We start from the raw sequence: 26,474 nt of genomic DNA, 5'->3' as shown, positions 1-26,474 counted from the left end.
ACGCTTATGGTGGGCAAAATGATTCAGAAAAGGGGGTGGTGATGAACAGAGTGCCTGAATTAAGCAGACCACTCTTACCTAGTCCAAAGATCAGGGCTTGATCCATCACCGTTTTTTAGCTCACTGCACCATCCCAGCTCAGAACTTGGCTATATGCAAATTAGTCTGCTCCTGTCCCAGTGCATGATGGGAACAGGGCAAACCAAACTACCAAGCCAATTCTTGTACTGGGAAGGAAACAAGCTTCCGGGGACCGGTTTCTGCTATTTCAGGCGTCGTCGGCCCGGCTTGCTTGAATCCTGATGGTGCAATGAGCAAGGGACTCACATCTGAGTATACCCTTCCACGCTTATGGTGGACAAAATGATTCAGAAAAGGGGGTGGTGATGAACAGAGTGCCTGAATTAAGCAGACCACTCTTACCCAGTCCAAAATCAGGGCTTGATCCATCACCGTTTTTTAGCTCACTGCACCATCCCAGCTCAGAACTTGGCTATATGCAAATTAGTCTGCTCCTGTCCCAGTGCATGATGGGAACAGGGCAAACCAAACTACCAAGCCAATTCTTGTACTGGGAAGGAAACAAGCTTCCGGGGACCGGTTTCTGCCATTTCAGGCGTCGTCGGCCCGGCTTGCTTGAATCCTGATGGTGCAATGAGCAAGGGACTCACATCTGAGTATACCCTTCCACGCTTATGGTGGACAAAATGATTCAGAAAAGGGGGTGGTGATGAACAGAGTGCCTGAATTAAGCAGACCACTCTTACCCAGTCCAAAGATAGATCCATCACCGTTTTTTAGCTCACTGCACCATCCCAGCTCAGAACTTGGCTATATGCAAATTAGTCTGCTCCTGTCCCAGTGCATGATGGGAACAGGGCAAACCAAACTACCAAGCCAATTCTTGTACTGGGAAGGAAACAAGCTTCCGGGGACCGGTTTCTGCCATTTCAGGCGTCGTTGGCCCGGCTTGCTTGAATCCTGATGGTGCAATGAGCAAGGGACTCACATCTGAGTATACCCTTCCACGCTTATGGTGGACAAAATGATTCAGAAAAGGGGGTGGTGATGAACAGAGTGCCTGAATTAAGCAGACCACTCTTACCCAGTCCAAAGATCAGGGCTTGATCCATTGCCGTTTTTTAGCTCACTGCACCATCCCAGCTCAGAACTTGGCTATATGCAAATTAGTCTGCTCCTGTCCCAGTGCATGATGGGAACAGGGCAAACCAAACTACCAAGCCAATTCTTGTACTGGGAAGGAAACAAGCTTCCGGGGACCGGTTTCTGCCATTTCAGGCGTCGTCGGCCCGGCTTGCTTGAATCCTGATGGTGCAATGAGCAAGGGACTCACATCTGAGTATACCCTTCCACGCTTATGGTGGACAAAATGATTCAGAAAAGGGGGTGGTGATGAACAGAGTGCCTGAATTAAGCAGACCACTCTTACCCAGTCCAAAGATCAGGGCTTGACCCATCACCGTTTTTTACTCACTGCACCATCCCAGCTCAGAACTTGGCTATATGCAAATTAGTCTGCTCCTGTCCCAGTGCATGATGGGAACAGGGCAAACCAAACTACCAAGCCAATTCTTGTACTGGGAAGGAAACAAGCTTCCGGGGACCGGTTTCTGCCATTTCAGGCGTCGTCGGCCCGGCTTGCTTGAATCCTGATGGTGCAATGAGCAAGGGACTCACATCTGAGTATACCCTTCCACGCTTATGGTAGACAAAATGATTCAGAAAAGGGGGTGGTGATGAACAGAGTGCCTGAATTAAGCAGACCACTCTTACCCAGTCCAAAGATCAGGGCTTGATCCATCACCGTTTTTTAGCTCACTGCACCATCCCAGCTCAGAACTTGGCTATATGCAAATTAGTCTGCTCCTGTCCCAGTGCATGATGGGAACAGGGCAAACCAAACTACCAAGCCAATTCTTGTACTGGGAAGGAAACAAGCTACCGGGGACCGGTTTCTGCCATTTCAGGCGTCGTCGGCCCGGCTTGCTTGAATCCTGATGGTGCAATGAGCAAGGGACTCACATCTGAGTATACCCTTCCATGCTTATGGTGGACAAAATGATTCAGAAAAGGGGGCTAAATAACGGTGATGGATCAAGCCCTGATCTTTGGACTGGGTAAGAGTGATCTGCTTAATTCAGACACTCTGTTCATCACCACCCCCTTTTCTGAATCATTTTGTCCACCATAAGCGTGGAAGGGTATACTCAGACATGAGTCCCTTGCTCACTGCTCCATCAGGATTCAAGCAAGCCGGTCCGACGACGCCTGAAATGGCAGAAACCGGTCCCCGGAAGCTTGTCTCCTTTCTGGTGAAGAATTGGCTTGGTAGTTTGGTCTGCCCTGTTCCCATGATGCACTGGGCCAGGGACAGACTAATTTGCATATAGCCAGGTTCTGAGCTGGGATGGGGCAGTGAGCTAAATAACGGTGATGGATCAAGCCCTGATCTTTGGACTGGGTAAGAGTGGTCTGCTTAATTCAGACACTCTGTTCATCACCACCCCCTTTTCTGAATCATTTTGTCCACCATAAGCGTGGAAGGGTATACTCAGACATGAGTCCCTTGCTCACTGCTCCATCAGGATTCAAGCAAGCCGGGCCGACGATGCCTGAAATGGCAGAAACCGGTCCCCGGAAGCTTGTCTCCTTTCTGGTGAAGAATTGGCTTGGTAGTTTGGTCTGCCCTGTTCCCATGATGCACTGGGCCAGGGACAGACTAATTTGCATATAGCCAGGTTCTGAGCTGGGATGGGGCAGTGAGCTAAATAACGGTGATGGATCAAGCCCTGATCTTTGGACTGGGTAAGAGTGGTCTGCTTAATTCAGACACTCTGTTCATCACCACCCCCTTTTCTGACTCAACTAGCCACGAGCATGTGCACCCGGGCCCTTTTATTGACAGGGCCACGTCACTCGTGGCACCCGTGATGGATGGGTGTGGGGGTGCAGTGTGTCCAGCCCTCAAGGGAATGGCTGGGGTTGCAGCTTCCGGCGGGACACTAGAATGTGTCCCTAAGGACACTACATTCCTTCCCAACTTTGTTAAAGAACAAACAAAATGTTAGTCCAACCTGTGGGGATAAAACAATTAACTAAATCACCACAGGGTCTATCAGTATTCTGAGACAGGTGGCAGGAAGACGCCAGATCCGGGCTGATGACCTTCTCAGTAGGCACTCGTCGTTTAACCTGAAGGGTTTTGGACACGACCGCTGGCTTGGAGATGTCCGCTGCAGAGCGTCAGTTCACTTGTGATGATATGTCTTGCATAATTTCCCTTTTTATTGACTTTGGTGATGGTCTGTGGTGAATACAAACAGTTCTTTCAAGGGGATGCGTCTGAGAATGGATGGAGTTCATGGTGACAATTCGTGGAGGTGTTGCCTAATCAATTGTCTCTGTGGAACCTTTTGGCTGCAACCGATGACCCGTCGGTGGGGCAAGGTCTCTTTTCACTCTCCCGTCTGGAGAGGCCCGCTGCCGGGGTTGTTGCGGAACTGCAGGAAGGCTACGCTAGGTCCGCTTGTGTGCCGACTGGGGACAGCTGTAGGACCACTTAGGAGCCATTACTTGGTCGCACGCACAACCCTCTAGGGTGGAGATGTCTTGGCCGATTCTTGCTCTCGCTACCGTGGTTCAGGAGTGTGCCGGGTTCACAAGTCGCCTCTGGTTTCTTTTCTCGGGTGGTGTGGCAACAGCATGTAACTCCAGTCCATCAATACTCTGGGGTGGTGCTTGATGCATGTGTTGATGGCTGGCGTGATGGCGGTTGCCAGCCAGGTGGTGACTCAGGATGACAGGTGGTGGTGACTTGCTGGGAGAGTTGGATGTCAGAAGGGACTTGGCAGCCCTGTTCCTCCGTCTTGCTGAGGTTGAGTTTCAGTGATGGCATGACACGTAGATTGTGTTGGTCCTCTCTTGCCTGGGTTGGGGCCACTGTCGACTCCATCTTGAGGCAGTGTGAGGAAAGACACTCGGTACTGATCTTCACCCATGGCATTTGCGGTCCGGAGCCGGGATGCCGCTTGACTTAGACTGCTGACAATCTGGGGTGGATGGTCGCCTGGGGAAGCGTTGGGATGATACACGGATTGCGTTTGCTGCGGCTTATGTTCGGTTCTCCCTTTGAGGCTTTATCCAGGGACGCCGGTTGACGCTCACCAGGAGAAGTGTTGGGATGAGACTCGATTTGCACTTGCTGCGGCTTACATGTGGTTCTCCCTTGGTTCTGTTGCCAGGGCCGTCAGTCCGCCTTGGTGTCTGTCTGGTGTCTTTGAAGATGTTCTTGAGTTGGGGTGCTACGAGTCCTCATGCTTCTCCTCTTCTTGTCTTTAACACACCTGCGGGTGTCCAGCTCTTCTGGGTGACGTCTTCTTCTTCTGGGGCAGTGACATGCACCATGTTCTAACAAGGCCAACGGGCCTATTAACTTCAATGGCCTCCGAACCATTCAGGTGAACCTTCAGTCACTCTTCTCGGCTGCATAGCGGGCAGCCACTCATCTTCTGTGCTCCTTCTTCAGGCAGCTTCTTGACGCTCCTCCTCTGGATGTTCCCTCTCCTGGGAATAGCTTCCACAGACAGGGGTGAGCTGTGGTGGCGGCTGGCCACTTGTGGTGTACGACTCACCTCTCATCAGTCTTTGGTCGCTGACGACTTCTGCTTGAGGCAGTGTGAGGGAGGAAATTGTGCTGCGTTTTGGCCCCGTCTGGGCTCCATTGCTGATGCTTCTGCGGATATGTGTGGGATCTCCCTGCTGATTCCAGCAGTGCGTCTTTGCTTTTGGAGAGGTCTCTCTTCCTTCTGGGCATGCGCCTGTGCTGACGCGCTTCTGGGTGCATGCGGTGCGTGCCTTGGATTGCGCGCTCCTCTTTGCTAGGGCACCCTCTTCTGGCATCAGCCATGCCTGCTCTTTCTCCTTGCGGTGATGGCCGTTCACTGCCAGGGGCCTGTGACGCACCCTTCTCACTTGCTGTGGCGTAAGACAAGGGAATTTGCTCAACAGTTGAATTGCAGGTGATTGATCGCTCAAATTTTTGTACTTCTGATCAACTAAATTAAATTAATTCCTCCTTTTGTTGTGATTTGTCCCATAAATTGGGATACAGTAATCAAAATACTGAAAAAGAAAAGCTACACGGATTTTGAGTTTGACAATATCTCTTTATATAAATCTATACTAAAATGGTACTGTTACAATAAATAAAAATTACATCAAGGACAAATGGACAAGAAATAAATGAATTGTTCTTAACATCCACTTGTGTTGTAGACCACTCTTAAATCAACGGTTAACAATGAATCTTGAACAATCTAAAATCTAAAAGAAAGGTAACAAAATGAACATTGTATCTTTTACAGGGGGTCTCTACTCTCTAAAGATTGAATTGTCCTGAGGATGGCCTTAAGGATGTAACGACTACAAGGCCGAAACGTCGACTTTTTTTGTCCATATCTTCCAAGTTTAAGAAATTTAGACAATTGAATCATTGTCTTAGATTGTTCAAGATTCATTGTTAACCATTGATTTAAGAGTGGGCTACAACACCAGTGGATGTTAAGAACAATTCATGTATTTCTTGTCCATTTGTCCTTGATGAAATTTTTATTTATTGTAACAGTACCATTTTAGAATAGATTTATATAAAGTAAGTAAGTAAGTAAAGTTTTTATTGCACAATTATTTAAAATCATTGCAATATGCAAGAATACAAAAAAGAACAGTAATAAAAACATTCGAGATTGTGAAAAAACTAAAACAGTGAATGGGTGGGAAGGGAAAGTAAAAAGACTAGGAAAGTCAAAAATCGATTACTTGCAGGAAATTAAATTCAGGCATTGCACAGAGGGAAAAGTCATGGAATTAATTTCGGTAATGAATTTGACAAAGCGGGTCGCCATTTGAGGCGAATCCCCCCTCATGCATTCCTCAAGTGCTTCTTGGCATGTCCTGATACCTAGAAGGAGCCAAATTGGTCTCAGCCAGAATATTCTTTGTGGCCGCAATTGATGACAGATGCACAAGATGTGAATTAAGTTTTCCTCTCCCCGTTTGCAAAACCGACATTGGGAGGAGGCTCCTAACTTATATCTTTGCCCAAACTTGTATGCTTTCAGCGGAATTAGGCCAAATCGAAATCTCATTAGCTGGTGTTTAATATACGGTTTCATTGCTGATGCAAGATAGGACGGAAGGGTTTTCGGAGCGTATAATTTGGCGGCCCAAGTGCCATGAGAGAGCTTAAGTACCAGTTGTGTGTCTGATTGGTTTGAAAGGATTTTTGCTTGCTTGATTAAGAGATTTCCTTTCGTTTCGTTGGGCAGAGAAGAAGACCATATGTCCCCCGCTTCGAGCGATTTGAGGCAGAACGTTAGGTATTTATTCCATGATGTAGCGGGGTTGTTGAGGACCGGCCATATACAGCTCTTTAGCGTATGAGAATTTGCTTGTTTTGCTTTTAAGCAATATGTAACGAATCTTGCAGCCATAATCCAACGCATAGAGGATAGAGAGAATTCTTTCCGTATTTGGGCATGGGAAGTCGAATTTGGCAGTCGAAAGACCCGGCGTTAACATGATGATTGCGCTCTATCAAGCCAGTTATTCAGTTTGTCCTTGAAGATGATTGCTCCAAAGGCAATTGTGGGCAGAAATTTTGCATTAATCAATTTTATTAATGGGACAAAATCCTGAGAATGTAGGGCATTCTTTGTTCTCATAAAGACCCCCTCTAGACGGCGAGCCACTGTCAGCATCTCAGTTGTATGCACAGAGCATCTACCTTTGTGGTCAATCCAGACGCCTAAATATTTATATGTAGGGACAGTCTCCAATTGCTTCCCCTCTATGAACCACAGGAGCTTTTTTGTGTTCGTAGGTGAGACTGCCATCGCCTTGGTTTTACCTACGTTTATCTCGAGCATATTGTTTTTACAATACTGGGCGAGAGAGTTGAACAGCCTTTGGAGGCCCACCTGAGTTTGGTCTAACAGAATCGTGTCATCCGCATACTGCAAAATTTGGATTTTGCTTTGGCCGATTCCTGGGGGGAAAGCTCTTGATCCAGTTAACCATTCGGGAAGGTCAGCGAGGTATAGATTGAAAAGTAGTGGTGCGAGAGTGCACCCTTGTTTAAGGCCTCTATTTGTGTAAATTTTATTAGAGGTGGTCGATTTTGCTGTTACTCTGACCTTGACCTATGTGTCCGTATGAAGGGCTATTAGCGCATTTAGTAGTGCCCGCGGAATTCCCCATTTTGACAGTTTTTCCCATAATTTGGGACGACTAACACTGTCGAATGCTTTGCGGAAATCAATGAATCCCATGTACAGGGATCTGCCTTTTGCAGCTATGGTAGTCTCCATCAGGTGGACTATCGAAATCAGATTGTCTTCGATGTGGCAGCCTTTTCGGAAGCCAGTTTGGCTGAAGGGGATTAGATTATTCGATTCCACCCATTTTGTGAGTTCTTTCAACAATATGCTTGCATAGGCTTTCCCGTCCACATCGAGTAGAGCTATCATCCGATAGTTATCGGGATCAGAGCGCGAACCTTTTTTATGGAAAGGTACTAAGAGTGATCCTTGCCACGTATGCGGGATGGTACGTCCCAGTATCGCATCTTCAAATAGCGGAGTCAACAGCAAAGCCCATTTTTGTGCAGCGGCTTTAAAGACCTGCGTTGGGATTCCATTGGGGCCTGGAGCACCACCAGAGTGCATTTTCCTTATTACCGCAGCTATTTCTTCTGTTGCTATCTTGATAGGACAGGACGTGTCTTCCTCCTCGACTTGCTGGTCTAGTGTTAGTTGAACACCCCTACTGCCAGTTGGTATGCCCGATGTTGTATACAGCTCTTTGACATACTTCTCCCAATCAGCGGGGGAGATATTAGTTGCAATCGGAGGTTTGGCAGCTTTGGATGCCTCATTCACCCAATTCCAAAATTTCCTTTGATCCTTGGTTTTAATTATCTCGAAGGCTGCCGCCCAGTGAAGCTCTTCTTCCAGTCTTTGTAAAGCGAATCTGGCCTTCCTATAGACATTTCTAGCTGCTGATATATCGCTCTTCAGAGATTTGTGTTGACTTTCGCTATACGTATGGACTCGTTGCAACTTATTTAGTTTACTCTTAGAGAGAATTACAGCTTGTTTTTGCTCCAGCAAGGTAGTCGAAACCGGAAGCACCTGCGGAGGGCTACTTGCTATTTTTAATGCCAACTGGTCTCTGAATTTACTCAGTCTTGTTTCCCAAGAGGGACCTGCCAAATAGTCAGCCCCATCGTGGCAATGTTCGGAGAGAAGATTATCAATCTCTGCTTCAAGTACCTCACAATTCTCATCGGACCATCTCAGTTTTTTTACCTTCTGAAGGTTTGATTCCCGTCCAATCAGGGGAATTATTGGGCGATGTTGAGGCCAAAGGGCGATGTTACATACTAGGATGGCATGATCGCTGTCTACAGATGGCGTTACCGAGAACTGGCGCACCAAATGAAAGGCGAGAAGAGATATCCAGATGTAATCTAAAGTAGCCATGCGGAAAGGGGATATATGGGTATAAGCTGCAGGATTATCGGTGGAAAACCTTCCATTAAGAGCACGCAGACCAGATTGGTTTAGTTTTGTTGCAAGTCTCATTCCGCTAACTTCCTTCCGTTGGTATTAAGGCTTTATCTCCGGAATTGCCCACTCTTCATTTCCTAGTGCTATTTGGAAGGATTGGGTTGGGTCCAGGTCCATTAGGTTGCAGTTGAAGTCTCCCATTATCAACCACAAATCATTTGGAAATAGAGCTTCCAGATCCTCTATTATGGGAATCAAAGTATTTAAAGTTGCCTCCCGGCGAATTTTTACAGGATGTAGATAGATGCAACCGAGGATGATTTTTTGCCTTGTTTTCTCCTTATCGTAGCTCTTAATCTCGATACTGAGAAAAATATAATCGCCCTTCCCATTATAGAGTGTCACTAATTTTGCGTCCAGTGTATTCTTTACGGCGATCAACACGCCCCCGGATGCATGGCCACCTACTGCAGAAGGAATAGCGAAGGATTCGACTGTAGTGAAATCTTCCCAGGTGGTATTCTCTAAGGCCCAAGTCTCTTGGATCGCAAAGATGTCGTTTAACTCCTTAAGGTCCTTAATTGTGCGGCACCTTTTCTCTTTGGTTAGGCCCTTGATGTTCCACGAGCAAATGTTTAAGCATCGAGCTGTGTCATACTTTGGTTTGCTTTCCGGCTGGCTTGCCTGTGTACTACCCTAAGGCCTTGGAAATCCAGGACCAATCATGAGATTTATTTAATTTAAATATGCACTTGCGTGGACCGCCTGCAGCTGTGGTGATTACTTGAAGTGGGGTGTCCATCCAGGGTGCAGCTTTTAATTCCTGTCTTGGGCCCCGTAGCATCGGCTGTTGCTGCTGTCTTCTCCCTTTCACATTTACGTCAGAGCCCGTATTGTTGGGTAACGGGGTTTCAAGTTTTTTTTTTAGGAAGGTCGGGTAGTTGAGGGGCGTATAGGAACTGACTCGAATGCCCCATTCACTCAGTTGTTTTGAGTTTCTAGCTAATATTGCCGCAGGCTCTGGATTAGTGAAAGTTACCAGAGTTGACTCATTCTTTTGGCCCCAGGCAGGGTCAATAAAAGCCACTGTTTCTATGTCTGCTGAGTTGATGTTTTCTAAGCCTGGCAAATTCTGGCAAAGTTTTAGAACATTTCTCCTGTTAAGGATGTCCCATTGACCCTGCGATTCGTATTCTGGATGGAGTAATACTTTTTTATTCTGTCGCTGCAGAAGACTAGGTTCCTGAATATTAGTAGTAGCTTTATGCAGTTGTGGCCGATTGGGGCTACAAATAAGAGGATCTGTTTGGGGCTTTTCATTGACACAATGTTCTGTGTTTTCTAGAACAGTTTGCTTTGCAGTCAAAGAGTGGGTACTTATTAACTGAACGCTTGTAGCGGATTCTTGAGAGGAAGGTGTTTTATTATTAAGTCCGACCTCCTCTTGTGCGGCTCCTTTGTTGATTTGACTTTCATCTTCTCTTAATATTGGTGTTTCTGTGTTAGAGACTCTTTTTATTTGCCCCAGGCCTTCAGCAGTGGGCATATTTATTCCGCTGGTAGCAGCTGAAGAGTTTTTAATGGCAGGTTTAATGGACTTTTCACTTTGAGTCGGATGATTGCTACCAAGCATTTTCATATTGCTGTTATGTTTAGGTGCTTTTTCCTCCTTTAGGTCTAATATTTTCTGTGTAGGATTTTGAATTGGTTTTGATTTTTCAGCAATGCCTTTGTGGAGGTCCGTTGATTCCTCTAGCTCCTCCACCTGGTTTGACGAGAGATTCCTCCCATTTGTTCCTAGCCACTGTAATAGTGCCATGTTATATTTATTAGCTTTATTTAGTTTCTTCAGTTTTTTCTTATTTTTTCTCGACATCGTTGTTCCTTCCTTCAGGGCTTGCTTGGGCTCACTTAAAAGCATGGAAGAGTTTATTGAAGCGAGAGGTTGATCAGGAGGGAGACTTATTGCGGTATTTAATTGTTACTGATCCTGGTTTGAGCTATTGTTATTATTGCTGGGGCTAGCTAAGATGTTAAGAGTTAATCTAGCTTTCAGTGGTGTTTCATGGATTTGGGGATTGGACACGGGGCTAGTTTTCTGTTGAATTGAAGTGGATGCTTTCTGTGGTTTATTTTGTGGCCTTGTCCTTAAATCTTCAATTAGCTCGGACATTATATCAGGCAGAGTCTCCAGTTTTTTTATCAGAGGCTCACAGATGCAATTGGTATGCATATTGTTTAAATGTGGGGTGATGTTTGCTAGCAGTTCCTGGTTTAAGTGTGCTGCGAAGGTGTGATTTTCACCCACGTTATTTTGGACCCTTCGGATCAGTGAGTTTAACTGTTCAAGTTTTTTGTCAATGCCCATTATAGAATCTGCTAGGATTTGGAGGATGGCTATCTGCGTCTGGAGTTTATCGGCATGCATATGGGCAGCAATAGCCATAGAATTCAGGGCCTGATTAGTGGCTGCAAGCAGCATTTCAGCTTTAGATGTTCCTGGGCTTGCTTGAGGAGACCTTTGTATAGTATTTGCCGACTGGAAATTTTTTCCAATGGGGTGCTTGTAGGAAGGCGGCGAGTTGAGAAGTGAGTTTGTAAGATCTTTTTGAGAATTTTTATTAGAATCGTAGTTGAAACACTTGTCTTTATTTACAATTTTACTGTTGGTGAGGTTTGCAGACAAGACTTTGGGCAGTGCCTCAGGTGAATCGATATTGCTAAGGGGCATGAATTGGGGGTCTCCATTTGGAATCGGGGTAGATGTATAAGATAGGAAGGGAGGACTACATTTTTGGGTGAAGTCATTTGGCACGCCCTCTGTCATGTTAATCGTTTTTTCATGTGGTAACACTTCTTGCTGAGATAGTATTTTTGGTGATTGATTCAAGGAGCAAGACGATGAAATCCAGATTATTGAGTCGGTTGAATCGGCTGAGGAGGGCGCCGTTGTTTTAACATTGACTTTCTCTTTCCCCCGCTGGGCAGATGTTGTTTCTTTCTCAGGGTCATTTGCGATGGCGCGGCTATTAGCATGCGATGCAATAAAGACAACAGACGATGACGTGGGTGATAGCGTAGGTGATAACGCAAGTGGTGATTTAGTTATACTTGACTGCACCCAATGTTCGTCTGGGATAAGGGGGGAATGGGTAATAATGGGGAAGAGAGGAGAAGGCTGTCCTGCACATTCACTAGTTTGGTGCCGGAGACTAAGGCAGTGGCTTGACGATGAACAGTTATTTCTGGGTAGAGAGACGTTAGGTTAGAAGGATCAGATGAGTTTATAAGTTGCTGCTGTAGTTTCATGGTCTTATTGCGTGCTAATTGGGGTGTTGCGCTGTTTCCTTGGCCAATCTTGTAGAAATGATCTCGAATATCAGTCATTCCGCTAGTTTTCGCTTTTGATGTGTGCGGAAGGCGGGCCGTTAGCGCCATTTGCGCAAAGCCTCTGCTGGGGTTGTTTTTGTCCTTTTTCTCCTCGAGGATTCCCACTGGAGCGCTAGGAAGAATTTCTGAAGCCTCTTCCATTTGTTCCGCTTGCTTTGGGCAGAATCGAGATGGAGATTGGCGACTGCAACCTGTCGTCTGAGGGTACAGCAGTTTTGATTTCTGGCGCTTGGCCGACTTGTGAGGACGGTGTGTTGGTTGCAGTAGGAGAGAGCTCCTAGTGCGCATTTTAGTCGGTGCGTGATTGAATTGTATATAGGCGTCAGTCAGTCCAGCAGGATGGCTTCAAATGCGAGAGTTGGTGACAGCTTAAAACTTGACAGCCTAAAAATATATAGGTTTAAGAGCAGGGCCTCTCGGATTGGGGGGGGTCAGGCATTTCACCCAGCGGCTACTACCTTTATTAGAGAGACAGCTAGAGAATACAAAAAGCTATTGCGAGAGTGAGCGGATCACACAGGGGGAGGCCACCGGCGAGATCAGACCTAGTCGGAACAGCCTGGCCTCCCACCCCCCGGGCTCTTACTTTACAGCTGCCTCTAACGGCAGCTGAGCTCACTATCTCTCACCAGTGCACTAGCGCCCCAATGAGACCCCTACCGGCGCGCAGCTTGTCAATGTCAGTGCAAGTTTGAGTTTAAGTGCGTGGAGAAGTGCAGGTCGCCAATCTGTCAGGGTTCTTCGGCTCTTGGCTTGCAGTCTTTATCACCCTAACCTTGCATTGCTTTCACTGGTTCAGTCAGCTGGCAGCGCGACTAACCTCTGATAGCGGGCTCGGCACCTCCAGCATTGCTTCCAGCGGTGGTGGGTGAAATGTGGAGGGAGCGCAGTGGCAACAGCGCTAGTGCAGCCTGCAGTGCCTGTCCCCCCGACCACGCTTCCTCGCAGAACGCTGTGACCTTAGCAATCCATAGCAATCCGTACTATACTGGGTCCCGCAGCCTCGGACAGCGACGGCAGCAAGCAGTAGCTGGGGCAGTAGTTAAAGTCCGCTTTTGCCGCTTTTGCCGCTATTGCCTTTCCTTTAGTACAATTGTTGCCCCTCTCCCGCTCCGCTTTCTCTTTCACCCGGGGGGGGCAGCAGCGGAAGCAGCAGCGGCCGCGCCCAGTGGCGGCTCTGTTTTATCCCCGCTTTATTTATCACCCGGGAGGGCAGCAGGAGCAGCGGGAGCGGCAGCAGAGGCAGCAGCGAAAAGCAGCGAAAAGCAGCAGCGGAGCAACAACGGCCGCGTCCGATGGCGGCAGCGGTTCTGGCGTTTTCTGGCGTCCTCTCACAGATTCACGGCTCACAGGTGCCCACAGGCGCCCTCAGATATTGTCAAACTCAAAATCCGTGTAGCTTTTCTTTTTCAGTATTTTGATTACTGTATCCCAATTTATGGGACAAATCACAACAAAAGCAGGAATTAATTTAATTTAGTTGATCAGAAGTACAACAATTTGAGCGATCAATCACCTGCAATTCAACTGTTGAGCAAATTCCCTTGTTAGCATCTTTACTGGACAAAACATTAGCCCAAGCTCGCAAGGGTATGTTGGGTCACCCACCTTTTATAACTGTGGCGTAAGACAGGTACTAAGATTGCGCTCTCCATCAGTCTTTCCTGTGGGTCCTTGTGGGGTGCAACAGTCTCACCCCTCCAATGCGACAGGCCTGAGTTTGTGTCCCGTCCGGCAGGGCTGGGGCTACTATTCAGTGTCTTCTGGCACCTTGCATGCTGACTTGCCTCTATTAGAGGAGGAGTGCTGGTGGTGCTGGGCCACTGCTGATGGCGCACTCTCTGCACCCGTCTTTTATCGCACTTCTGGCGGGTGTATCCACTCTTGAGATGTTGCCCGATCAGTGATTATCGTGCTGAGACTAATTCTTGTCAACATTGCTGCCGTGGACTTTTAGTCCCCTTGCCTTGGATGGACTTTGTGTGGTGGCGCTTGTGCCAGTTTCTTTTGGGCTTTCTGCAGACTGAACAGTCTCTTTATGTCACCCTGACATACAGCCCATGGGGCAGGTGGCACTATTCTGATCAATCCATTCCTAGGAGGTCTTGAGCGGTGCTCAGTGTCTTCCACTCTGCTCTCTCCTTACAGTTGGGCTGTGCTGTGACCAGTTCCGTGGGAGTGGGCTCCTGCTACCTCCCTTTTTGTTTAGTTTCACTTTGGGTGCAGTGTTGCGTTATTTCATGCATTGCCTTGCTTGCTCCGGCACTTAGTACCAGTTCTCTGTTGTACTGGGGGCCTGCTTTTATTTGACCCTCTTGTGGCTGCCATAGGCTGCTTTATTCGGCACCACTGTTCTTTTGAGGGCTGGCTCTCCCCCCGTCAGGCAACAACCGGCCCAAACTCTCCTGTGCTTGATTTATTGGGCTGAATACTATTGGTGGTCACTAGGCAGCGGTGCAATATTCATTCTTGCTCATGCTCCAGTATTCTTTCCTGAAGTTGTTGGTTCTTGCTGATCCCCGTGCAGATGAGGGAATGCCATTTTCCCTTCTGCGGGCCTCCCAGGTATGCAGGGCACTGCTGGCTTTTTCTTGTTGCAGAGCTGGCCTGAAATTCAGAAGTGTCCTTTGCGCTGGGGCCCCCCTCACTTTTGGCACCTTGCAGGCTTTGGTGCATGGTATTGCACTTGAGGGACGATCTGTGCTTTTCCTTTTGTGCTGCTTTGTTTTGAGAGATACTGCAGCTTTCCCTGGTGACCCCCTGGTGACAGCCAGATGGCGCTGCATGCTGCTTTCCAGCCGTCGTATCCGTCTCTCTTATCACGAGCATTATGTCAGAGATCGGCTGGCCTCTTCAGTTGCAGGCTGCATCTGGGTGAAAGAAGCGTAGGCACTTTCTGGGCTATTTCTCACTGGACAGTCGCTGCGTGGGGTTGGAGCCTTCTGCTGCTGCAAGTCGTTGCGGTGTGGCTGGCATCAAACGGGATGGCCTACCCGCGACGGGGCAGGCAAGGCAGCACAGACCTATCCCTCTCAATGCAGTTTCAGTACCGCTTCCTCCCTAGCGCTCACAGGGTGGTTTTCCGCGGGAAACGCAGCGTGGGCTCATGGGGCAGTTTCAGTCCTACCTCCGATGCTCTACGTTCTCTGTTGCTCCAGCATCCTCCGGCACTCTTCTGTGGCACGGCCCGCTGATGCCTGGGTTCTACTGGGGTGCCGAAACTTGACCCCCTCTCCCATTGGCGAGGGTGCTTAAGGAGGTGTCCCGCTGCGCTGCACCACTACTGCACTCGGGTGATCATGCGTGCTTTGCTGTTGGGGGCAGCAAGCTTATCACCCTCACACTGGAGCTGGGTATTGGCGTCCATCCTCCATTTCACCTGATCTGAGGAGGGTGGGAGATGGCCAGTCTCCGGTTGACACACCGTGACGGCCACCGTGAAGGCGTCTAGCTTGCTCCACGGGCGATGGGAGATTCACCCCCTGGCAAGCTCCCTCCCCTTGAGGGATGAAGAAGTGCAGAGACACAGGCACCCGGAGTCAGACCCGCCTCGTCGCCAGTGTTGTGTAGTGGGCTCTAGGCCCACATGCTGGCAACGTACTGACACAGACACCGTAAGTGATGTTACTCAACTAGCAACGAGCACGTGCACCCGGGCCCTTTTATTGACCGGATCACGTCACTCGTGGCACCCGTGATGGATGGGTGTGGGGGTGCAGTTTGTCCAGCTGTCGAGGGAGTGGCTGGGATTGCAGCCTCTGGCGGGACACTAGAACGTGTCCCTCATGACACTATAGGGCAGAGCCTCCTGACTCATTGTGTTCCTGGGATTCCTTTTCCAGGTGTGCTTCATGCAGGCCACAATTGGGTGGATGTGGTGTGGCTCAGTGACCACTAGGTGGCACTGCACACATTTTCAGCTTTCCTCGAGCTGCGGGCCCTTTTGGTTTCCCTGGGTGCTGCTAGGCTGTAGGTGCCAGTATGGAACGTTGTCCGAGAGCGATTATGTGCCACTTGTTGGCAGTGCCGTGGTCACGGTAGCCTTCCTCACTTGCTGCATGGATTCTGGGGATGCCGGCGCCCAGTGGGGGCACGCACATGCTGGTACAATAGAACAGCCACTGGACAGCTCTGCAACTATCCTTCTTCGAGGCTTTACTGAGGCTGCGGACATACGTAGGCACCTGTGCAGATGGCGCAGTTGTGACCTTCAGATGCCTTTGGTCCATGTAGGCTCAGTCTTGCTGCGGGCGGGGTTACGCACCACCAGTCAACTAGTGTCAACACAGATGGCGGAGTGTCTCCTGTCAGGCTCTGCCGACTCTCTCCGGCACCGCACGGTTCACCGCTTCACATCAGGTGGGTTCGGCCTCCGGACTTTTGCGACTGAGGCTGGTATTGTCCCTCTGCACTGTAGGATATGCAGGCGCACTACACAGGCCTCCGATCTCCTGCTTGGGCAAAGTTAGGCCACCATCCTTCTGGTCAGGCATGCCGCTTATCCTCACAGCACTTCCACATCAAACGCAGAGGTGACTGGTAGCGTCAGCAGTCACTTCTGGAGGCAGCATTCACACCTCACTAGCACACCAGCTTGCAGGAAACATCGGTGTGCAGTCACTTCGCCCTCCTTTTCCGCGCAGGCACATGGCAGAGTCACTAACAGGTGTCTCTGCAGGCAGGGGGGGCACTACGGGTACTTGATATCTCTCTGGTAATATGCTCTCTGCAGACCGCTTGCAGCTCAGGAGGCAAAGTCATTGCTGGAGCTCTGCTGGGACATGAGGTGTTTGCTGGGGTTTTCATTTCCCTTATTGGGAGGTTGCTCCTCTTCTTGCCGGGACGAGTGTCAGCATGCTCAGGCACCTTGGGGCTTGTTTGACATGGGCCCTTTCCTACCTGGGGCTTGCAATTTGTGCTCTGCAGATGGCAGGATTTTGAAGAGGACCTTTTTCGTTCAATCTTCCTTCTGACGGCTGAGGTTTACCCCTTTGTTGAGGTGATGTGCACACATCGACGGGCGAGCAGCAGCCAGTTGTCGAGCTCTACCACCTCTTTTACAGCTGAGAAAAGCAGGCAGCATGGCATGGGTCCAGAACCCCTCCTCACTATTGTTGTGTTGTGGGCCCTGGGCCCACATGCTAGCTGAATCACGACACAGACACCATGTATGTAGGTGGTTAACTGGCCACAAGCACGTGCACCCGGGCCATTTTATTAGCAGGGTCATGTCACTCGTGACGCCTGTGATGGATAGGCGTGGGGTGCAGGTGTGTCCAGTCCTCAAGGGAGTGGCTGGAAGTACAAGTGCCTGCTGAGACACTACAATACTGACTACATATACCACGCACACTTGCTCATAGATCTCTTGGTGCCAATGTGCGCAAAAAAACAGAAATGTGTCCGCTACTGTCTTCTTCATGGTAAGAGACTACCACAGAGGACTCCTTTCTGTGCACTTGTAGGAATGCAACTTTTTCTTTTACATTCGATCACTTCACCAAGACTGCATGCTAAGTAAAATATTCCACGCAGAACATGGTTGGTAATTATAACAGCGCCATTAATTTTGTAGATTACAAAGCAGAGCAACAAAAGCATCTCTGCCACTATGGGGTACTCGTGTTCACCGGAGCACCAACTCCTTGGATCCCTGATTTTATAAGTCGAAGGCCAGTGCGCCAGAAGATCACTCTTTACATTTGTGAATGAAGGGAAATGAGCCAGCTTCTCCTCGGTTCCGTTCCGGAACGGTGCGGCTAGCTTTAATTATGTCTCATTGCAAATACTTGCTTGGGAGGCTCGTTGTTGCTGAGCCTGGGCTATAAGTATGATAAATGGTTTGGATGCAAGAAAGGTTCTCAATATTTACTGAAACTGGGTCCACCAGATGTCACATTAATGTTTGGTTTCAGGGAGACACATGAGTGCCTGCAGGACTGAAACACTGGGTGACATTATAAAATGCCTTCTGATACACACTGCTCTCTCTTTAGGGACATTTTGTCTATAAATGACAGCAAACTCGTGAAATAATAGGTTTACATAATGTACAGGATCCTAAGAGGTCTTAGTCAATGTTCATTGAATTTACTCCTTTTACAACCCCTAAATTTACCTAAAATAAAACATGAAAGAAAATCATTGAGCAGAAAGTATAATCTCGGAGGAAAGGAACGAAGGATAATTAGTTGGCCTTTTAGTATGGTGAAATATGGAATCGACTGAAACTTGTTAGCAAAAGGGAAAGAAATATAGTGCAGTTGGAAGGTTAGGACAAAATTAAGCAATAGCAGCCAAGGGTGACGAGATTGCAGTGTGGAAAAAGGGCGGTCTCCACGGATATCAGCATCTTCCCTTAGATTTCCTTTTGGCATGCATGCCCATGCCCTTGCAAACATGGCTGGGCGCAATTTTTGAATTATTTTGGTAATTTTGTGTTACTTTTTTGATGCAACATTACTGAAAATTACACTTTGGTAAATATGTGTAATTTGGAACAAAACTTCTGCTGCAGGAGTACACGAATGGTGGTCCCACACATGGAATTAAGATGCGACCGCCACCACGGCGGTCGCATCTGCAATATTGGACAATGCAGCGGGTGATGCTAGCTGCAGCACCCGCCTCAATTTAAAAAATGCACCTTGAACATTTCCCTTCACTATGTGGCAGGAACCATGAGGTGCCTGCCACATGGTGCAGGGAAATGTAGCGGGCCCCATAGGTGCCCCCCAAGTACATACACAAACTGCCCCGGTCAAGGGGAGCCCTCAACAGGCCCCCAAAGTACACCCGCTAGCCTTTCCATGACGGTTGATGGAGATACTGCGTCCCAATCACGTGGGTGGTGCCTGCTAGGCACCACCACCGTTATGGGGATGCAGAGCAGTCCGACAGGCAGTCGGAGCGATTGCTTCTGTCGGACCCATGGCGTTCGGGCTTTCTGCCCTCCAGCACACCGCCTGCCATCACGATGTGGCGGGCGCACAATGGCTGCACGATGGCGGTGAACCCGCCAGCGACAGCCTGTCGGTGGCAGGTTCGCTACTATCGTAATCAGACCTTATGTTACGCTCCTCACATAATTATGTATAAATTCACATAATGTTGCTGTATTTTCATGGAGTTACACTACAGCAAATTCCAAAAGTTATGCATATCTCTGCTTTCAACCCCATATAGATAACAGATCAGTAACAGCCCTGTTTTTTTCGATAGCTGGGGGTAACAGCACATCAATAGACCCTGTTTACTTTCCATAGTTCCCGATCCTTCCCTTTTCTTTAGGTTTTCTGCAGCAAATCGACAATTGTTGTGGGCCTTGGTTTTTAGACAAGAGTGCAACCCCAAGATGCCATCTTGGTGAAGCGGTGTATTATGTCACTACTGTGTAATCTGGCATTTGGTGAATGGATGTCCATTGACTTCAGCGATCTGTTCTTTTCCATCAGGTTAAGTAGCGAAGATAAGCATATCTTCGATAGTGCTCCTCTGCAAAACTGCTTCGGAGAAAATATGGCTCCTAAGTGAATGGCAAGTGATGCAGTTTAGCTTATAGGGACTGCATTTTGGTATTACAGAAGGGACCGAAAGCTGTCTTCTATAATATGGTGTTTTTGTAAAGCACACAATCACCCTTGGTTCTCTTGGTGCTGGAATAACATGACTATTATTACCCAACAGTTCTCATGTTATTAGCCTCATGAGCATGACACACTGAGTGGACTCTCTAGGCTATGAGTCCGTGACCATGAAATCAAAAACTGATTTCTAAAGTGGATGCATTAGTGCACTAATCCATCAAACCCATACTGAATGCATACCTGCTGTTGGAAAGAGAGCCCCCATGCGTTAGTGTATGGTATCGACAACGGTATGACCCATTTTAGCAGCATAAATGGTAAAGCTAATAGCAGTTTCAGCTTTCCTAGAATAGATAACTGAAAATAAAGCAAACCATTTGTGGACATTTATACAAGATTCATCACTAATTTTTTTTAGACATGGTGCAAGAAATGTTGTGAAATAGATTATATTTTCATGATACATTGGTTCTGTAAGCAATAATTTCCTTTGCCTCCAACCATGCCAAACAGGAAGATTAGATGTGTATGAGGGAATTAAAATTACCTATGACCACGCGGCCCTTATAGAAGCTTTCCAAGGATTGCTGGGGAATACACTGTTTGTTTGCCATTCACACAGCTCTAGTAATGTAGCGGATGGCCACAGGGTGTTCTCTAGAACGTCCAGGCTCCCATCATGGCTCCCAATTCCCTCACGAGGACCTTCATTCCTCACTCAAGAACCATGAATGCCTGTAGTGCACAGTCACAGTAGAAGGTAGACTGCTGCTCTTTGACTATGCTGCATGGTCTGCTGGTGCTCACAGGGTCCCCTTCTACTAAGCACACGGCAGATTTACAAAGAAAAGGTTTCAAAATCTGCATTGAAATGATTCGATATTCAGTTGCAGGGTTGATGGGATTTTGCAGGTGCTGATGACAGGCTTGCAGAAGTTCCTCAAAGTATGTAAATGTTTCTGCATTGATAAGTGGCAGCGAAAGGAGGCGCGAGGGGTGTTTATAAGGAACACTTAAGTGTTTCAGAGCGATTCCATGAAAATGAGGTGATGAACAAGAGATTGTGAATTTTCACAAATGTGTTTCGAACCTTTTGAACTCTTATCTGTCTAAATATTTACATGAATGAACCAAATGTAAGCAGTGTAGAAAGTTTGGGGAAATTCATGGAACATATTCAAGCTTTCAGAGCCCATCTGGAAAAGGAAACTCTTCACAAGGAAAAATGCTTACCATGTGAATTAAAAAAGTTGAGAAAAGTTGTGTGTGAGGTGGCACACATTTCTCATTGTACACATGCATATTTTCTCTAATTCTGCCAATCCACACAAGTAGGTTTAAGGTACACAGGCATATCCAATGAAGAGAAATACATTGAACTTTTCCTTCCCTACACCTCAATCAATTTTGTGATTTTTATAATAAATCTGAAAAATCGGCAAGCAGACTCGCACACCTACACATAAGGTCCCATACTTACTAAGCCTTTGTGTTGTCCTTGCAGGACGCAAAATGATGCAAGGACAACACAAAAACCCAGAGGTTAATATGCCTGCTGCAAAGAACAGATCTGTATTTTATATGGATATTTGAGTGGATTAGTAAAGCCACCCTCTACCAGAGCTTTAACACTAATGAAATGTATGTGAGAGAGGGCCTATGGAAAGATGAAGAGCATGTTTGCAGGAGGGAATCTGAGGAGGGCATGAGGAGGAGGCGGTGCCAATGAACATTGTTACACCCGGTGCCACCAACACTAAATCCGGCCCTGAATTGAAATGTGCTAAAACGTATATTAGGGGAAGAGTCAATGTACGGTACCGACGTTTCTGGCTCTAGGGTCAATGAATTAGTGGATTAAAGAATACAAATCAAGGAACGCTAGGAGGAAACAACGAGCCATACATTGAACGGTACAGAGGAAAGATGCTGCATGTGGAGCTTCCATCACCAGCAAGGATAGCTGGAGTGTCTACGGTCACATGGGTTGAGCGGTTAAGAAGTGTGATGCAGGCTCTTAGTGGATCCCCTCTCCTCTGCTTTAGAGGCATGCACAGTGCATCGGAGTGGAAGCTGTTGAGGCTCAGCTGATGGGGAGGATGGACACAGGGGGTAAGTTCAGCCATGTCATGGTGCCCTGATAACTGATGTTTTTGTAGTTTGCTTCCTACTATTTTTACAAGGGATTGCAAGGCACATAAAGGTCTGATTTAGAAGAGAAACAGACACAGACATTCAAAGGTAAAGAGCTGGAGCAGTGTCCTGTCTCGCCTGAGCTATTGAGGTTGGGACCAAGCAGTACTGATCAGGTCGTCAATCATTTTTTGAAAAGTGGAGGAACAGTACTCAGTCGGTGCAGATAGAGCCGCTGCGATCCGGGCTAAGTGGGTGAGTAGTGGTAGACACCTCAACTCCTGTAACATGACAGCAACATACTAGGTTGAGGTTAGTAGCAGATAGATGCAGTTGGCTCAAAATGATGATATTGGGCCAGGTTGGACTGTCCGGTTATAATTTCAGAATGTGCTCATGACTGTTTTGAGGCAATGAGGGGCGTGGCTTGAGAGCCGATGGAGGAAGCCGCCTAAATGACGAGCTCTGCCATTGAGCCCTCAATTATCCTGCTAAACAAAGATATCGAGCCCCTTAACGCCACCAAAAGAAGGGGGAACGGATCGCACCTGCTTGAGCGGGTGCTGGAAGCCGAGCCGAGCGAAATCCTGACTAATTTCGCCTGTTTCCAGGGTGGCGACTAAGAAAGATGACGACCCCAAGATGGCGGCCGCATAGCGAATCGAAACTCTGGAGAGCGGCGATGGCCACTCCCTCGCGCAGACCGTGTGAGGAGGAAGAGAGGGAAATAACGGTGCCCTGGGGGCATCTGGGTCCAAGGAGGAGAAGGGACAAGAGGCGAGCTCCTATATCGGGCGGTCTGCGATCTGACTGGCGATAGACAGAACAGTGGCCAAGAGCAGAAAGGAACTACGGTGGCGGAAACCGCGGAGCCACAGAGAACAAAGGACATTGCTGACCTGAACCTGGAGATGGAGAGGGCCCTGGGAAGTGTGAGAGGCCCAACTTGGCACTGGTGAGCGGGGCTTGGCGGGGCCTGGATCCGCGAACTGCGGAGGCAGGCGCGAGATCCCGGGGCTGCCGCGCTTTGTGATCTGGGGCGGGGAAGGAGCCGCATGCCTGTAGCGGCCCGGCGAGCTTCGGAGGGTATCCTTGTGGGATACACGACTGGGAGCGGGACACAGGTGCCCAGAAAGTGAGAGGTCCATAAGGAGCGCGGAAAGAGCCCTGAATCCAGCAGCGGGAGGAGCGGTGGTGGGCCCAGGACTATGGCGAAGCTGTGCGAGTAGCCCCCCGGAGAAAGAGGCACCGCGGGGGCTGAGCCCAAAGTCAGTGGCTGAAATTGTTAATAACCAAGGGCTACTATAGTCGAAACAACAGACTTGGAGGCTGGTAGTGGGGGCTTGATTGAGTGAAAACAGAGATGCGACCTGGCCCTGCTTGAGACTGAGACGGAGGTCCGGTCATTTGCCCAAATTGACAGAGCCCTGAGGGTATTTCTTTAAGGAGAACATTGACTGTAACAACGGCAGACCCTGCATATATAGTTACTTGGGAAAGACACTGGCAGTGGAAGCTCACCGTGCTGTTCTGACAAACTGATGTCCACCCTCGCCAGGATTTAGCACCAGTACGGTGGAAGGAAAATCGGGGGGCTGGACTTCCGACTTGGGGAGTGCTGTCGGAGAGATCACCCAGCAGCAGACATATAGCTTCGACCAGACCGCGAGAGGTGGGCGCAATAACTGCGGATGCTCCTCAGTATGGGGAAACTGAAGGGGAAGAAGGACAGAGTTCAGCTGCTGTCGAAAGGCGAAACCCCTGGACAGATGGAGCAGGATGTGCCTGAAACGCCACAGGACCTTGACCTGCAACATCAATTTGACAAAATCCTGATTGCAATAGCGGATTCCCGCTCTGCTCTTCAACAAGACATAGCACAAGTCGCCAAAGGCTTGGGACTGCTGCGGGCGGATCACGCTAAATTGGTGGACAGAGTGAAGCTAGTGGAGGGAGTGATTCAGGTCGTCTAACCGGCTCAGAAGGAACTGAAGGCCACGGTATCTAATGCTCTGGATCATATTGCTGTGCTTGAGAGGCGGGCCGAGGATGCCGAAAGTAGAAATAGGCGGAACAACATCCGCATAGTGGGTCTTCCAGAGAAAGCGGTGGAACCGGACATTGTGCAGTATCTCGAGAACTGGCTGAAGACAGTAGTGGCGCCGAAAGGTCTGTCTTCTTTCTATACTCTGGAACGAGCGCATAGGGTACCGGCCAGGCTGCCTCAACAGGGGCAACCCCCGCGGCCAGTGGTGGTACGACAATTGCACTTCCGGGACCATATCACGTTGGGAACAGCAGGGTCAACCTGTTCCCCGACCATAATTTTCAAACCCAACGACGCAGATCATCCTTCCTGGCCATCAAAAGAGAACTGAGGGAAGAGGGGCTTCAGTACTCCCTGTTGTTCCCGGCCAAGCTAAGAATAATCGTAGATGGCAAAACATGTTTTCATGACAATCCGGATGACGCATGCGCTTGGCTGGAATCCTACAGAGTGGGGCAGGATGGCCAAGAACAAAGAGCTCAAGGCATCTTGGAAGGACTACCACAACGGAAATCACAAAGACTTCGACAAATGAGGCCGGGCCTGAGGAGGCCCTCGGTGACACAAACGGAAGCGGAGCAGCGAGGGGTGCTGGAGGTGGTCTCAGCTATGTCGGGTGAACAGGAGATGTGATCCCCAGGAGGCACTGATTCGGAGAAGGACAAGGAACAGTCTGACACCGAAAACTCAGAAGCGGATAGCGTACGAATGCCGACGATCACCCCGGCGACAGCAGATGGGATATTGGACGAAGGGTAAAGTAACTGGAGAAACACATGGTGTTGCTGGGGGGAGATGAGGAAAATCGAGGTCACCGTTCAGAAGAACAGCATGATCACTATAACAGTCATGGGAGATGGCGGAGTATATATCATTCAGAGGGTCAGAGACTTGTGGGAACTATTTACTAAAATGATCACGGGGGATCAGGTGGCGATTGGGGGGTGGCGATGTGGGATGGATGCATTTTTTTATTTGGGGCTTACACGGGGTGGAATGTGTATAGAGGTTGGGCGGCGGCCCGTCGGCACAAAGCCCCCCTCATTGCCCATAAGGCATGCCCTCAGCGACTGCTGGTGGGCTTAGATGTGTGCTAGACGGGTAGTTAAGATGGTTTGTTGGGAGGGGAGTTGGATATGGGGGCTCACCGGTGTGGTTTCTGGAGTACGACTTGAGATGCAGACATTACACGTCAGCTATGGGGGATGTAGCTGATTTACGATGCATTACCTGGAATGTGAGGGGACTTCACACGATGACACGGCACCACAAGATGCACGCATATTTAGTTCGCAGAGGGTCCACATAGCACTACTTCAAGAAACTCGCCTTACCAGGGCGGAGGGGATAGCATTGCAGAGAAGATGGAGAGGGCAGGTATTTAACACCACATATTCAGCATTTGCGCGGGGAGCACTAATATGGATTAGAGCTGGAGTGCCTTTCCAGGTGACAAAGCAGACAATAGACCCAGAAGGCAGATTTGTGGCTATAGAAGGCAGACTCCGTGGTAAGGACTTAGCGCTCTGTAGCATTTATGCACCTAACATTGATCAATCGTGCTTCTTGGAGCGATTATCTGGCTCACTAGCACATTATTTAGCAGGCTCTGTGGTGATGGGAGGGGATTTTAACTCCATAGCAGATATATCGTTGGATAGGTCACACCCCCCACTAGCAGATTCCCCTGCACACAAACTGGCTAAAAGTAGGCGGGATTGGCAGAACAGGTGGAACTTGGTGGACGTATGGAGGACACATCACCCACGTGACCGGGACTATTCCTACTTCTCTGCAATGCATGATCTACATGTCCATCTAGATGCGGTGTTGTGCTCGCCCTTGGTGGTGCCCTCCATAGTGAATACTGAATATCTCGCTAGGACGATCTCCGATCATAATCCACTGCTAATCACAATGCACTGGATGACGGTAGTATTGAACATTCCCACTTGGCGACTACGGCCTGAAACACTAGAAGACCCAATTTTTCAGAGGGAAGTGAGCGAAGGGATAACCCATTATTTTACTGAGAATGCTGGCTCGGCCTCCACAAGGGTGATAGAATAGGACGCCTTTAAGGTAGTCATAAGGGGGATCTGCATTGGAAAACACGTAGGGGTGCGGAAGGTGTTGCTACGAGATGTGCACCGGGCCGAGAGTAGACTACGCAAGGCGGATCTAGCTAGGCCTGGTCGTCCTGAAACTCAAGCGGAGGTTATGGTAGCGAAAGAGGAGGTAGCAGTGGAGGTAGAGAGGCTGCAATGCTTTGACCACAAGGCCTATACTGCGAGGACACACGCGGAGGAGGACAGGACGGGAACATAACTGGCATGGTTGGCCAATCCAACGAAGAGGGGCTCCCCTATATTGGCCCTAAAATATGATGACGGGGAGGTAGTTTATACCCAGAACGAGATTTTACACTGTTTTTTGCAGTATTATGAGGAGCTACACGAAAGCTCGTTGGTGGCGGACGGCCCTGAAATTGACTCCTTCCTGGACGGAGTAATACTCCCAGAATTGGAGGAAGAGCAAGCAAAATGCTTGGGCTGCGACATAGAAATGGGAGAAGTTAGGAGTGCTATCAAATACATGGACCGAAATAAAACAACATGGGTAGACGGATTACCGATAGAGTTCTACTGGAAATATGTGGACTTTCTGGCACCCAGGCTCATGGAAGTGTACAAGGAAGCGAAAGAATTAGGCCAACTACCTAACTCCATG

The sequence above is a fragment of the Lissotriton helveticus genome, chromosome 2_1 (genome assembly GCF_964261635.1).
Source record: "Lissotriton helveticus chromosome 2_1, aLisHel1.1, whole genome shotgun sequence".
NCBI lineage: Eukaryota > Metazoa > Chordata > Amphibia > Caudata > Salamandridae > Lissotriton > Lissotriton helveticus.
This window is presented reverse-complemented; position numbering follows the sequence as displayed.